At 45.8% G+C, this 12,695-nt stretch overlaps 1 pseudogene; it reads left to right on the top strand.

Moving 5' to 3' along the window:
- Window positions 1-4,695: 4,695 nt before the first annotated feature.
- On the top strand, window positions 4,696-10,776 carry LOC140497785 (large ribosomal subunit protein uL3 pseudogene; annotated as a pseudogene).
- Window positions 10,777-12,695: the final 1,919 nt, after the last annotated feature.

Here is a 12,695-nt window from a genome sequence, read left to right as displayed (position 1 = left end):
CTTCAGAGGTTTTACAAAAAGATTTGACTCAGATTAGCTCAGATGAAAGGCTTAAGGAATTTCAGCGTGGTACCACCGGCTTCCCTCCCAAGCAGAAACTTTGGCGTTTAATAATTATTTGAACCAATATCTTTACCATAATCAACATGAATATTAAATTCAACAAAATTGTCCCATAGATCCATCCTGGAAGGCAGATAGACATAATCCCTTCTAACTTTCATCACTAAATCAGGCTACAAATTGTTCTTTTCAGCCCTTGATCTTGTCCTCTTTGAACATTCCCAAATCTTCTGAAGTAGGATGGGGGAAGGGAGTAACTAAAAACCCATGGGCCTGAGGGCATGCAGACTAGATGCTGTCCCACCCCACCCAAATCCTTCCTCTTTTGTATTCTCTCTGCAAAAAGTTCTTTATTAATCCTTACTCAGACCACCTCCACTCTCCTTTACATTTCAAGTAAATAAAAAAAATCGCCAATTTCATCCAGCTTTTCTGTACGTTAGAAACTAGAACGAGTTAAATGCCTAACAATTTATACACCAGGAGAACCATTGCCCATATCAGATACATTGACTTAATTTTAACATGAAGTACGAACTTTAGCTTGAAGACCTAATTAAACCTGAATTCAAAACTCTCAACCTTCCACTCTAGGTTGCCTGCTTGAGATTTTTTTTTTGCTAATCTTCTACTAACTTCTAGCAGAGTTTCTTCTTGCTTTTTCCCATAGACCTTAATGCCAAATAAATTCTAACCTATCTTAAGCATTAAATTAGGAGTGACACATTTCACCTTTTCACATTTCCAAATATGACCAGAATGAATTCAGTTAGCTTTCAGTTGTGTCCCATTACACTAAAATTACTCTCCTTTAGGTGAGGCAGGAAATGATTAAATGCTGGTCAGCCTGCCTTTCTTTGATCTGAGGGGAAAAAGATTGCCCCCCTCCCCTTTTTATTTTTTCTTTTCACATTCAAAACTTGGCCAGAGTTAGAATGCCGAGAGAAATAAGTTTTACCAACAAAAGTTTTTTCAAGTTTCTAAAACTTTTTATTTTCGAACCTTCCCTTCACACAGTTTGTGCCAGTAAGGTTATGCCTTCCTTAAACTCTTTCCCCATGCTCCTCTCCTTTCCAGATGCTTAAACTTTCTTGCCTTTCCCTCTGGTGAACTTTGATTAAAGCCCTTTTAAAACTGCATTTACCTTATTTCTTTCTACTTCTGACCTGACACTTCTCCTACACTCTTTTACTTGTTCTTACCAGTCATGTAAGTATTTTTCTCTCTTTCCCTATCCTATCAGATTACACATAAACATTCATTCACACAGAGACACAGAGAATGTATACAGAGCAAAGCAGATCAATGAGACATTAGATGAGACATTTGAGAAGACAGCACACATGGAAAACCAATTTAGAATTTGTATGCAGACTGGTCTAAAATTCAGAGTTGTAGTTAACTCTGATAGATTTCTAGCCAATTTCAAAAGGATGTCTTTCTCAAAATCTTTGCCTCCCCCCACACCACGAACATGCTAGATATTTCCACATCCTCCACTAAGGGATTATTTTTGGAGGAGTGTGTTTCTCTCCTTGTTCCCGTCCTACATTCCTGGATTTGAGACCTTTTTATCTTACAGTCTCACTATGGCTTCTCCAATCTGTTCTCATGGGCCGGGGATAAGCCACCCTCCTTCTGTTTGTTCATCTTTACCAGACCCCTCTCAGACCCGTAGGATACTCCAACTATCTAAGTGATACTTAAACAGTCAATTTTCTCACTTTGACCTATGCGTAGGGTCTCCTGGTTGCCTCGGAAATATGTCTCTTAATATTCTACCCACATTCCTAGGTTCACAGCAATTCCAAAAATAGTCATTAAGAAGAAGGGAAACTTGGCCTGTGGATATCAGGCTTTAGGTACCAGTGATGCCTCCCCTTCTCCATAGTGGGGCTCCCCATTTCTGGTGCTAGATCCCCATTTCTGGTGCTAGATCCCCATGACGAGCCCATCTACATGCTCACTCTAAACAAACAACAATACTTGCTGGGAAGCCAGGAAAGTTCTCATTTTGTTTTAGCTAATTATTCTACATTCCTAGTGCACAGGTCTCTCCCTAATGAAGAGGATACTTGCTCAGACAAATGCAATTCTTTGTATGCTGTTCCCAATTTGAATTTCTCAACTTGCGTTCCATTGGCTGGATGCAGCATCCTGAACCTCCCGCTTCATATTCTCTTCCCTGACATGTTTCCCCTCAAACAGCTCATTAAGCAAACTGACGGAGACTCACTTGCCAATTAATCAATCAAGACACATTCATTATGCACCTATTAAGTGTTTCAGCCTCGGAGTGTTGGGAGGTCCAGAATTCAAGGGGACAGGACAGGGCTCTGCCTTCAGAGAATTAGACCACTCAAGCCTTCTTTCAGTTCAAGTAGTGAGTTTATTAAGACACTGGTTGGTGTGGGTGAGATTCCTAGTGAGTCTGCACATTTGATAAGGAATAGACTCATACTTTTTATAGGAAAAAGACTGGGGGAAGATTTGGATGTGATCTAAGAGTGGCAAGTAGCCTGGGGTGATCTGGGGTAACATTGACTGGGATGAGATGGATGCCTCAGGCAGATGCCAGAGATCTCGGCTGCTGAAATTTGTGGGAAAGTTGAGGAACCCTTTTTTAAAGGTTCAGGTCCCATACCCCATCATTAAGTACACTTCCTCACCACTGGACCTAGATGGCTTTAGAGGAGAAAGTGAGGCTGGTGACTGCACAGCCTGTCCTAACTTAAATCCAATTCACTTGTATGTCATGGCATCACCTCCCTGATGTCATTGGTTCTCCTCAAGCATGAAGGACAAACCACAACAATAATTGAGCACAATTGCCAGGCACCAAGAGTCCATGACATGTTCTCACCCAATATGGGTGACACCCAACAGGTTCCTTGAGTCCTGAGTCTTCCCTTTGCAGAGAAATGCAAGGGAGAGAAGTGTGGCATCTACCCATCCATCAAGCTTGGCATGGGATTTCAGCTCAATGTGTCTGGAGGAGCTCTGGGATGTGTTGTCTGAATGGGCTGGGGTTGGCTCCCCAGCACCCCAAAGGAATAGCCAAGCACAGTATGATGGTGGGGTGTAAGGGCTGGTTCTCTTAGCCTCCAAATGTAGCCAAGATCTGACATTTCTTCCTCCCCCAAAAGTCTCTTCCCCTCTCTGTCTGAATGGAATTGTAAGTGCTTAGCTCCTGAAGAAGATTGGAAGGGGAGGAGGTGTTAAAAGAAATCTTAATTCAGCCTCCCGTGAAAGGATTTTATTTATCACACCAATGCTAGGAAAAGTAACTTCTCTTTCATCTAGATGCTGTTAGATTATGAATCAAACTATTAAAGAATGTGGCCAAAATATTTTAAAACTGTTAAATATTTAATTGGGAAGTTACGTGGATAGAATGCTGGACCTAGAGGCAGGAAGACTGATCTTCCTGAGTTCAAATTGGATCTCCGTCACTTCCTAGCTGTGTGACCCTGGGCAAGTCACTTCATCCTATTTGCCTCAGTTTCCCCATCTGTAAAATGAACTGGAGAAGTGAGTGGCAAATCCCTCCATTATCTTTGTCAAGAAAACCCCAAGAGGGGTCATGAAGATTTGGACATGACTAAACAACAGTATTTAATTTGGCATATTTTCCTGATAATAGAATTATAACACTCTGAGTATCATTTTTCAAGTTGTTAGCATTCCTCATGCAATGGTTTCCCAAAACTCACCTAAGGAAAAAAATTTTACAGATACCGTGGTTTTTTGTTTGCCCTTAATTCTCCAAGACCAATGACCTCAGGCAGGGTCAAGAACCGGGAAAATAACACATGCAATGCCAGGTATTTAAAACATGAAACAGAATTTCAGCCAGTCACATGACGTCAGTTCAGTTGGGTGCATTTCCAAATTACCATACTAGAAAATGAAGCATTTGATCACTTTTGTGCCCATTACATTCAACACCAATAGAGTAATTTTGATCCTTTAAATGTGTCTTTAACAAAATCTCATTCTGCAGGCCATTTATCTCAAGAGCCGGAGCCCCCAGTGCGTCTCTGCCGGCAATTCTGACTGGTCGTGGCTCTCAAAGCCTTTTCTCAGGTTACCTTGTGATGTGGGCTCATACATCCGAAGCTGGGAGGGACCGAAGAGGCCACTGAGTCTAAGCCACTCCTGGGAAACTGAGACTCTGGAAGGGGAAACTGAGAGAGAGCCAAAAGTCCCATGCCAACCTCCCAGGGCTGTTGTGAGGACAGAATGAGATTGCAAAGTGCTTTGCGAGCCATATTGTGCTATATAATTACAAGTTAGTAATCACTCATTTGATCCTTACAGCAAACCTTGTGAAGAAGGTGCTGTTATTAACCCTGTTTTACAGATGAGGAAATTGAGGCACAGGGGTTAAGTGATCCCAGATCCTTCTGACTTGATAATGTTTAATATAAAATTTTGGAATAATCTCTTTGTTCTCTCTGAAGCAAACTCAGACAATGCCTCTTCCTATGTCAGCAAAAGCCAGCCAAGGCTGACTCTACATTCCTTAGGAGACCTTTAACCTAAGACACTATCTTGAATAATGGGACTTTCCTTTTTATCTTATTATCTATAGACACATACTATGTCATGGCATATTAATGGTAAAGAAAATATAGACGTCTTAGGTCGTAATTTCTATTGAACATTGTTTACCCTTTCCTATGTCAGTTATCTGTTTAGGGCAGGAAGCCTGCCACTTACTAGTGGTGGGATTTCCTTCCTTATCACCATGACATATGTTTACCCAGCCTGGAATCACAAGGCCTGACTGACATTACTTTAATTGTCCTGTCTTACTAAATTTAGAGTTCCTTTCTCATGGCAAAATGTATATAAGCCAGAAGATTTCTGCACTGGGTAGCCAGAACATTTCTGGCTCCATAATGCATTATGTTACCGTTATCTTTAATAGGGAATTGATTAATTAATTAATTAAATCATAAAATGTATGCATTTAGCCTGTGTTTCTTTAACCAAGTTTTCAGGTCAACAGACTTCAAAGCCAGCCCCTGTCCAGCCCTCATGACCAGCTATATCTGAAAATGGTTGTCTTTCACTTGTCTGCCAAACCTTTACTTTTCGACATGCAAGGGTGTGTGACATCCAACCCACTTGGGTTCCTCTTTGTTAACTGTGTGTGATTTGTTCCACCCCTGCTCCCCCCTCCAAAGCCCCGAGTTATCGAGCCAGCGCTTCCCTTTTCCCTGGAAACAGTACCTCTTCTGCTCACTCTCCTCCCTTCCCAAAGGCTCCTTGTAGTGTGGTTGCAAAGGTGGGCCTCTGCCATCAGTGACACTGGGGTTAGAAATGGAACTTCTCAAGAATGAGCAAACAGCTTCAAGTAGAACTGGGTCAAACCCAGTTACCTCATAAACTTAGAAATGACGATTCATTTCAGTGAAAACGATTCCTCTAGAAGAGGAGAATGAGCCTATGAGCCTGGTGGCTCCAACTCTCCCTTGAGTGTTTGGCTGGGGGGCATCTCTTCATACAGCCCCTCCCCCCAGTGCAGTGAGCAGTCCTAGCTCCTGCCTATAAAATGAGAGGCCTCTCACGTCTCCTCTCTTGGGTTCTAAATCTGTGTCACCAAGATAGCTAGCATACATTAAGTACCTGCTGTATGCCAAACACTGTGTTAAGTTCTGGAGATACAAAGAAGGGCAGAATGTAGACCCTGCCCTCAGGGAGCAGTCTGATGGTGGGTGCAGACTTTCTGGAGTGCTCTGGGGGCTACTGAGCTTTTGCATATAGCCACACAGGGCAAATCACCACCTCTTTTCACTCTGAGTGATTCTCTAAAATGGGCTCATAGTATGGAGAGCTAGAAGGAGCTTGAGGCCAAAGGTGAAGCAGCCCACCCACAGTCAGTCACACATTCTGAGCAGGCTCTTGGTATCTGCCCAAGGGCCCCCATCCTGATGGCTGTGACCTACCTCCCTGAATGGTGCCGAGGAAAACCCTTCTTCAGAAGGTTATTTAACCTTACCCTCAGAGCATCCCTCAGAGCCTGGCAGAACAGGAGATGGTGTCCAAAGACCACCTTCCTTGACTGGCTGCCATGGTGCCATCAGAGACATCCTTTGGGTGAAGGCCTTGGGTTTCCAGGAGGCCTCTCCGAAAGGAGAAACACCACTACCTTCTGGTGCCAGAGGGACCAGTCAGGTGTGTTCTCCTAGGCTGGGATGTCTTTCAATATGGTCCTAGGGATTGACTTTTACCAGAGGATGAGCCAGGGTAAGCTTGGGGAGGTCCATCATCCAGAGCCTGTCCAGTAGTGACAAATACCTGGTCACAGAAGCTTATGAAGATAGGGAGGGTGAGCCATCTTGGAAAGCACAGGACTCCACACTCATGAAGTCATAGATTCACAAAGTAGCATTATATATTGACCCTCAGAGAACAAGTCCAGGAAAGAGTTTGTGGGAAACTTGGAGCCAGGGAGACCAGGGTTTGAATCCCACCTCCCTAGCTGTGTGACTGGGCACCTCACTTCCCCTGGGCTTCAGTTTCCTCATCTATAAAATAAAGGACGATTGAATTCAATCCCAAAGATCCCTTCCAATTCTCAAACTATGGGTCCAATGAAATAAAGAGGATTTTTTTTTAATTTGGTAAAGGATGTAGGAATGGTCTGGAGCAAAAGGTACTGTGTGTGTGTGTGTGTGTGTGTGTGTGTGTGTGTGTGTAGGGGGTGGGGCAGGAGTACCTGCACTGGTTACCACATAGCTGGGAGGGGGATCCTCAAAGGGAAGGGCAGGAGCCCTAAAGGCAGATTTCCCTCCTAATGGGTTGCAGTTATTTGTAAAAGGAAAGAATTCGACTCCAGGTGTGTGAGGTCCATTCTTGTTTGGGAATGCTCCAGTGCCCGTTTCAAAGCCTTCCCTTCTCCCACCCCTGCATCGTCTTGGGCACCAGATGAATGACCACTCCCCAGTGGGATCTGCAAGCCTGGTTGCCAGATAGACAACAGAGTCGCTCAATACAAGAGCTGCTCGAATGGTCTGTAGGTTAGAAAAAAGGAAATAGGCACAGAAACCAAATAGAGGAAACTCCTGGGGCCCCGAAGCTCTGTTTTAATGGGAAGGAAAGTACCAGTTGTGAGCAGGTGAGAGAGGCCGGGAGTCCTGGGCTCGCTCTTTCCCCGAACCCCTGACCTGCCGCCGCGTGCTGTTGGCTTCCCTCCCTCTCCTCCGGTCAGTACCCTCCGAGGTGGTCTCCAGAGAGCGTTTGCAGGCTAGGGTCAGGCACGGAGCCGGTTGGGTCCGCGGAGCAGTCCAAGGGCGGGTACAGCACTCTCATCGTGGACAGCGGCCACTGCCGGGTAGAGTTCTGAGGCAGCTGGGCGCTGACGTGGGCCTGCGGAGGGCTCCTGCTGTGGTCACATACGGTGCGATGGGCCCTCCGAGGCCTTTCAGTCTGACTTGGACACGAATAGCTGTGCCCTCCACGCTGGGTTGCTAGGTGAGCCGGAATGCATCCATCCATTCATTCATTTGTTCCTTCCCTCTTGGCTCGAGGACCTCAGCGGGGAGCCCTCTGTTTCCTGAGGCATTTTGTTTGACTTTCGGACAGTCCTTTCTTAGAAAGCTCCCCACTCCCATCTCCATGCCGGCTAAAACCAGGCTTCACATCTTCCACAGGTGAGCCTAATTCTGTCCTCAGGAGCTCCTCTTCCACATCAGCATCCTCCAAGGACATCCATCCCCATCCCTGTCCCCTTCCTCTGCCTTCTCTCCTCCATGCCTGGCAAGGTTTGAAGGGCTGCCCTCCTCCCCACCCCCAGATGAGTGGTGAGAGAGGGACGTGGGATGTCCAGTGCAGAATGCAGGAGGGTCCCCCAAACCTTAGCTTCCCCTCTCCACAGTCTCAGCCACCACTGGTGACTCCCGCTTAGCTGGTAGTGATCCCCTCCCCTCCTTTTTTGACAAGCTGCTCTCTAGCTGTTCCTCCACTATCTTGAACTCAGGATTACAGCAGCAAGAATAATAATAGCTAACATTTCTATTACATAGCACTTTACAAATCTTATTTGAGGCTCACAACAGCCCTGGAAAGGAAGTGCTATTATTATCTCCACTTTTCAGATTAGGAAACTGAGTCAGGCAGGGTAAGTGGCTTCACCAAGGTCACATTGGGTTTGGATTTAGCCTCTGGCCCTCTTCCTCCAGGCCCCATGCTCTGTGTACTGTGATACCCCTCACTGCCCCTGCCTTTACAGCTTTCCCTATTAGATTTCATCTTGCTAGATTTTTTCTGAACATTCTAGTTCATGGAGACACCAATGTTTCCATTATTATTTAGTCCAATTGTAATTCAACTCAGCATGCATTAAGCACCTGCTGTGGACCAGGTACCGAGGGTACAAGGAGAAAAAGGAACTACACATTTTGTTGGGGGAGATGACATTTACCTAAAGAAGTAAGGGCACATAAGGGCTCATTCAGTTGAATTGGGAGAGATCTAGTGGCCAACCTTTGCAAGTAGCTCCTTTGCTCTTGGTGTTGTGGGTACCTGAGGTGATGGTCCTGCAGCCCTTTTATTTTTAATCTAACTTAATTTTTTAAATTAGTAAACATGCTTTCCAAACTCGACTTGGCAGCAGCTGCAGGTACATCAGCAGTAACATGCCCCACAGGAAGTTCTCCGCTCCCGGGCATGGGTCTCTGGGCTTCCTACCTCAAAAGAGAAGCAGCAGGCACTGGGGGAAGGTGAAGTTTCCCCAAAGATGACCCTTCCAAGCCCATCCACCTGACTGCCTTTCTGGGCTACAAGGCAGGCATGACCCATAGTGTCTGAGAGGTGGACAGGCCTGGCTCAAAGGTCAACAAGAAGTGGTTGAGGCTGTGATGCTCATGGAGACACCCTCCCATGGTCATTGTGGACATCAAGGGCTATGTGCAAACTCCGCAAAGCTCCACGGAGCTTTAAAACCATCTTTGCCAGGCATGTCAGCGATGAGTGTGAGAGGTGATTCTATAAGAACTGGCATAAGTTCAAGAAGAAGGCCTTCACCAAGTACTGCAAAAAGTGGCAAGAAGACTGTGGCAAAAAGCAGCTGGAGAAAGACTTGAGCAGCATGAAGAAGCACTACCAGGTCATCCGTGTCATTGCCCACACCCAAATGCCCCTGCTCCCTCTGAGGCAGGAGAAGTCTCACCTGATGGAGATCCAGGTGATAGCATGGCTGAGAAGCTGGACTGGGCCCATGAGAAGTTGAAGCAGTAGGTGCCTGTGTCCACTGTGTTTGAGCAGGATGAGATGTCATTGCGGTGATGAAGGGCAGGGATTACAAAGGTGTCACTAGCTGCTGGCACACCAAGAAACTGCCCTGAAAAGCCCATCAAGGACTGTATAAGGTGGCATCCCGCTTGGGTAGCCTTCTCTGTGGTTCGAGCTGGTCAAAAGAGCTACCACTATCACACTGAGATCAACAAAAGAGATCTACAAGATTGGCCAGCGCTACCAGATCAAGGATGGCAAACTGATCAAAAACAATGCATCCACAGATTATGATCCCTCCGACAAGAGCATCAACCCTCTGGGAGGCTTTGTCCACTATGGTGAAGTGGCCAGTGACTTTATCATGCTGAAAGGCTGTGTCATTGGGACCAAGAAGCAAGTCCTCACCTTGTGAAAGTCCCTGCTGGTACAAATCAAATGTCGTGCCCTGAAGATTGACCTGAAGTCTATCGACACCACATCCAAATTTAGTCACGGTCGGTTCCAGACTGTGGAGGAGAAGAAAGTTTTCATGGAACCACACAAAAAAGACCGGATCGTGAAAGAAGAAGCTGCCTGATGTTTACAGACCAATTTGGAACTGGTGGATTCTCAACAAATTTTTCAGTTACAAAAAAATTAGTAAACATTGATTTTTTTCTCCCTCCTACCTTCTCTCCTTTCCCCTCCCCACCCTCCCCTCTCACCCTGTTGAAGCTGCCCAGTCCACTTGGGGTAGTTGTATAATGTTAGGAACTGTTTCCCTTGTGGCAGGAACAAAATATTCTTCCTTCAAAATTTCTACCCCTTTGACCTCAGGCTGAGCAGAGCAGGTCTAGACCCTCTGCCCTGTTGTCTTTCACAATCTCCCTTGGCCTTTTCTTCCCCAGGGTAGAGATTCTCAAGTTGTCCTCAGGGCACTGACTTAAGGACCTTCACCAGCCTGATTTCCATCCTCTGGGCACTCTAGCTTAGCAATAGCCTTCAAAATGCTCTGGGTTTTTTAGCTCAAAGGGAGATGTTTACTTCATTGATTAATGATGGTGGTGCAGAAGATGGAGCACTGGGTCTGGAAGCAAGAGCTGAGTTCACTTCTAGCTTCAGACGTTTACTGACCCTGGACAAGCTCCTTAACCCCTCTCTGCCTCAGTTTCCTTAACTGTAAAATTGGGATTATAATAGGACCTACCTTCCAGGATTGTTATGAGGATCAATTAAAATAATATTTGTAAAGTGTCTGGCATGGTATCTGATAAATGTTTATTCTCCTCCTTTCTCCTCTCATTGACTGCTATTATCTCTGGGGAGAGCCATGGGTCCAAATGTGGGGAAGAACTTTAGGTGAGGGAAGGGTTAACAGAGCTGACAGTGAAACACCACAAAGGAAGCTCATGTGTCTTAGGCGGCTCCCTAAATTGGCTCCCTCTGGTCCTCTCCCTTGTCTTGGCTGGGAGTTGATTGGGTTACTTTGGTGACAGGTAATGAACCTCACAGGTGTGCCCTGACCAGATGCCACCTGCTGGAACTGGAGGTGCTACATGAGGTTTTATATCAGAATGTAGTGAAAAGAAAAGATTCCAAGGCTGGGCCTCCTTCTTCTCCCCAAACATAACAAACTTTGAGAACCTTTGGTCTCAGGATTCCCCAAAGGGCGCCCTCCCTCCAAGTGTAGAAACAGATGTTGTCAGACTCTTTTAGGGACTGGGAGTGAACTGGGGAACATTATTCACCAGTGGGATCTGGAAGTATGGATGTTCCTCCCCAAGCCTTGGTGTCCTTTGTCAGATGAGGACAGTGAACATCGTGACCTGAGATCTCTTCTGCTTGATTAGAGAACATAAGATCCTTGATAGGAGAGACTGGTTCCCTTTTGTCTCTGCATCCCTTGTACCTAGTACAGTACCTGGTATTCAGTAGACAATTAAAGCTTGGTGATTGCTTGGCTGACTGAAGGATTTCATCTGGTGATGTGGAGAGCATGCAATCCAGATACAGGAGATGGTGCATCAAATGCATAATAGCTGTGCAGTGCATAGAAGAGATTTCTGCCAAATAAACAAGAGATGATAGATGGGGGCTTGATTGTGGAGGCCTTGAATGCCAGGCTAAGGAGTCTGTCTTTATGACCTCATCACAGGTAACCGTTTGGGCAGAGGAGAGGTATCTTCACTGGCCATAAAGTCCAACCAGTACTTGGATGGGAATTCAGTGATGCCCTTATCTATAGTGTCCTTGATAATTTAGTCATTGATAGTAAGTCATTGAGGGTTGACTTGAAGATCTTCAAAGGGGAAGAGGGGGACTGGGACTGCAGCTAGCCTGGGGCCACCTTCTCCAACCAGCAGAGCACTAACCACCTGACCAGCCCCCAAGCTGCCACTTCTCCTAGTCCCATGTTCATCATACTCCTTTGGTGCTGGGGGTGGTAAGAGAGATGCCACCTGGGACCATCGGGCACACTAGCAACAAGGACATAGACCAGCTGCCATCACATCGTTAGAGTAGATTTGGTCCTAGCCCTCTCTTCCTCTGCCCACCCTTTATTTAGTTTTCTCCATTACTTTTTGTGGTTACCACAGTCTTCTTCTCATCATCCTGATCCCTGCTGACTCTAGCTTCCTCTCAAGGGAGTTTGAGTTCCTCAAAGTCAACATGTGTCTAAGACATTCTCCTTAAAGGAGAGAGGTTATGGATAGAGGGCCAGTCCAGAGATCAGGGAAACCTAGCTCTGATGCTGACCAATTATGTGACCAAGAATGAATCAGTTACTCAACCTTGCAGAGCCTCAGTTTCCTCATCTGTAAGATGGATAGAACAATACATATATATTACACTGTTCACAGGGTGATGGTGAGACCCAAAGCCAACAGCGTATATAAAGTACTATGCCACCTAAAACCTCTTGGCATCCTCTCCAAGGCTGGACTGCCCTCTCACTCCCTTCACTATGCAGGGACAGTTTCTTCACCACCAGAAAAACCCTGTGAAACCAAGAGGAACATTTTACAACTAATAGATGTGTGAAGGAGGCGCAGGTTGCAGGGGGTGGGCCATGCAGTGAGGAGTTGAACATGGCTGTAGGGTTCCCCAATCCCTTCATTTTACATATGAGACAAGTGAGACCCAGTGAGGAGAAGGGCCTTGGTCACTAAGGAAGTAAGTGGCAGAATCAGACTTTGAACCCATGTCAGTCACCTGGGTGAATGGAAGTTTGGTGGTACTCTCGACAGACCTAGGAAAGTTCAAAAGAGGGATAGGCTTTGGGGAAGAGAGAATGAGCTTGATTCTCCACCTGCTGAGTCTGAAACGTACACAGGCCATCTAATTTGAGGTATCCAATTGGCTGTTGGTGATTTAGGATTGGAAATGAGGAGAAAAGCTGAGCTGAACAG

The sequence above is a fragment of the Notamacropus eugenii genome, chromosome 3, assembly GCF_028372415.1.
Source record: "Notamacropus eugenii isolate mMacEug1 chromosome 3, mMacEug1.pri_v2, whole genome shotgun sequence".
Classification (NCBI taxonomy): domain Eukaryota; kingdom Metazoa; phylum Chordata; class Mammalia; order Diprotodontia; family Macropodidae; genus Notamacropus; species Notamacropus eugenii.
Note: the sequence above shows the minus strand (reverse complement) of the source record. Positions and strands in the feature narration are given on the sequence as shown.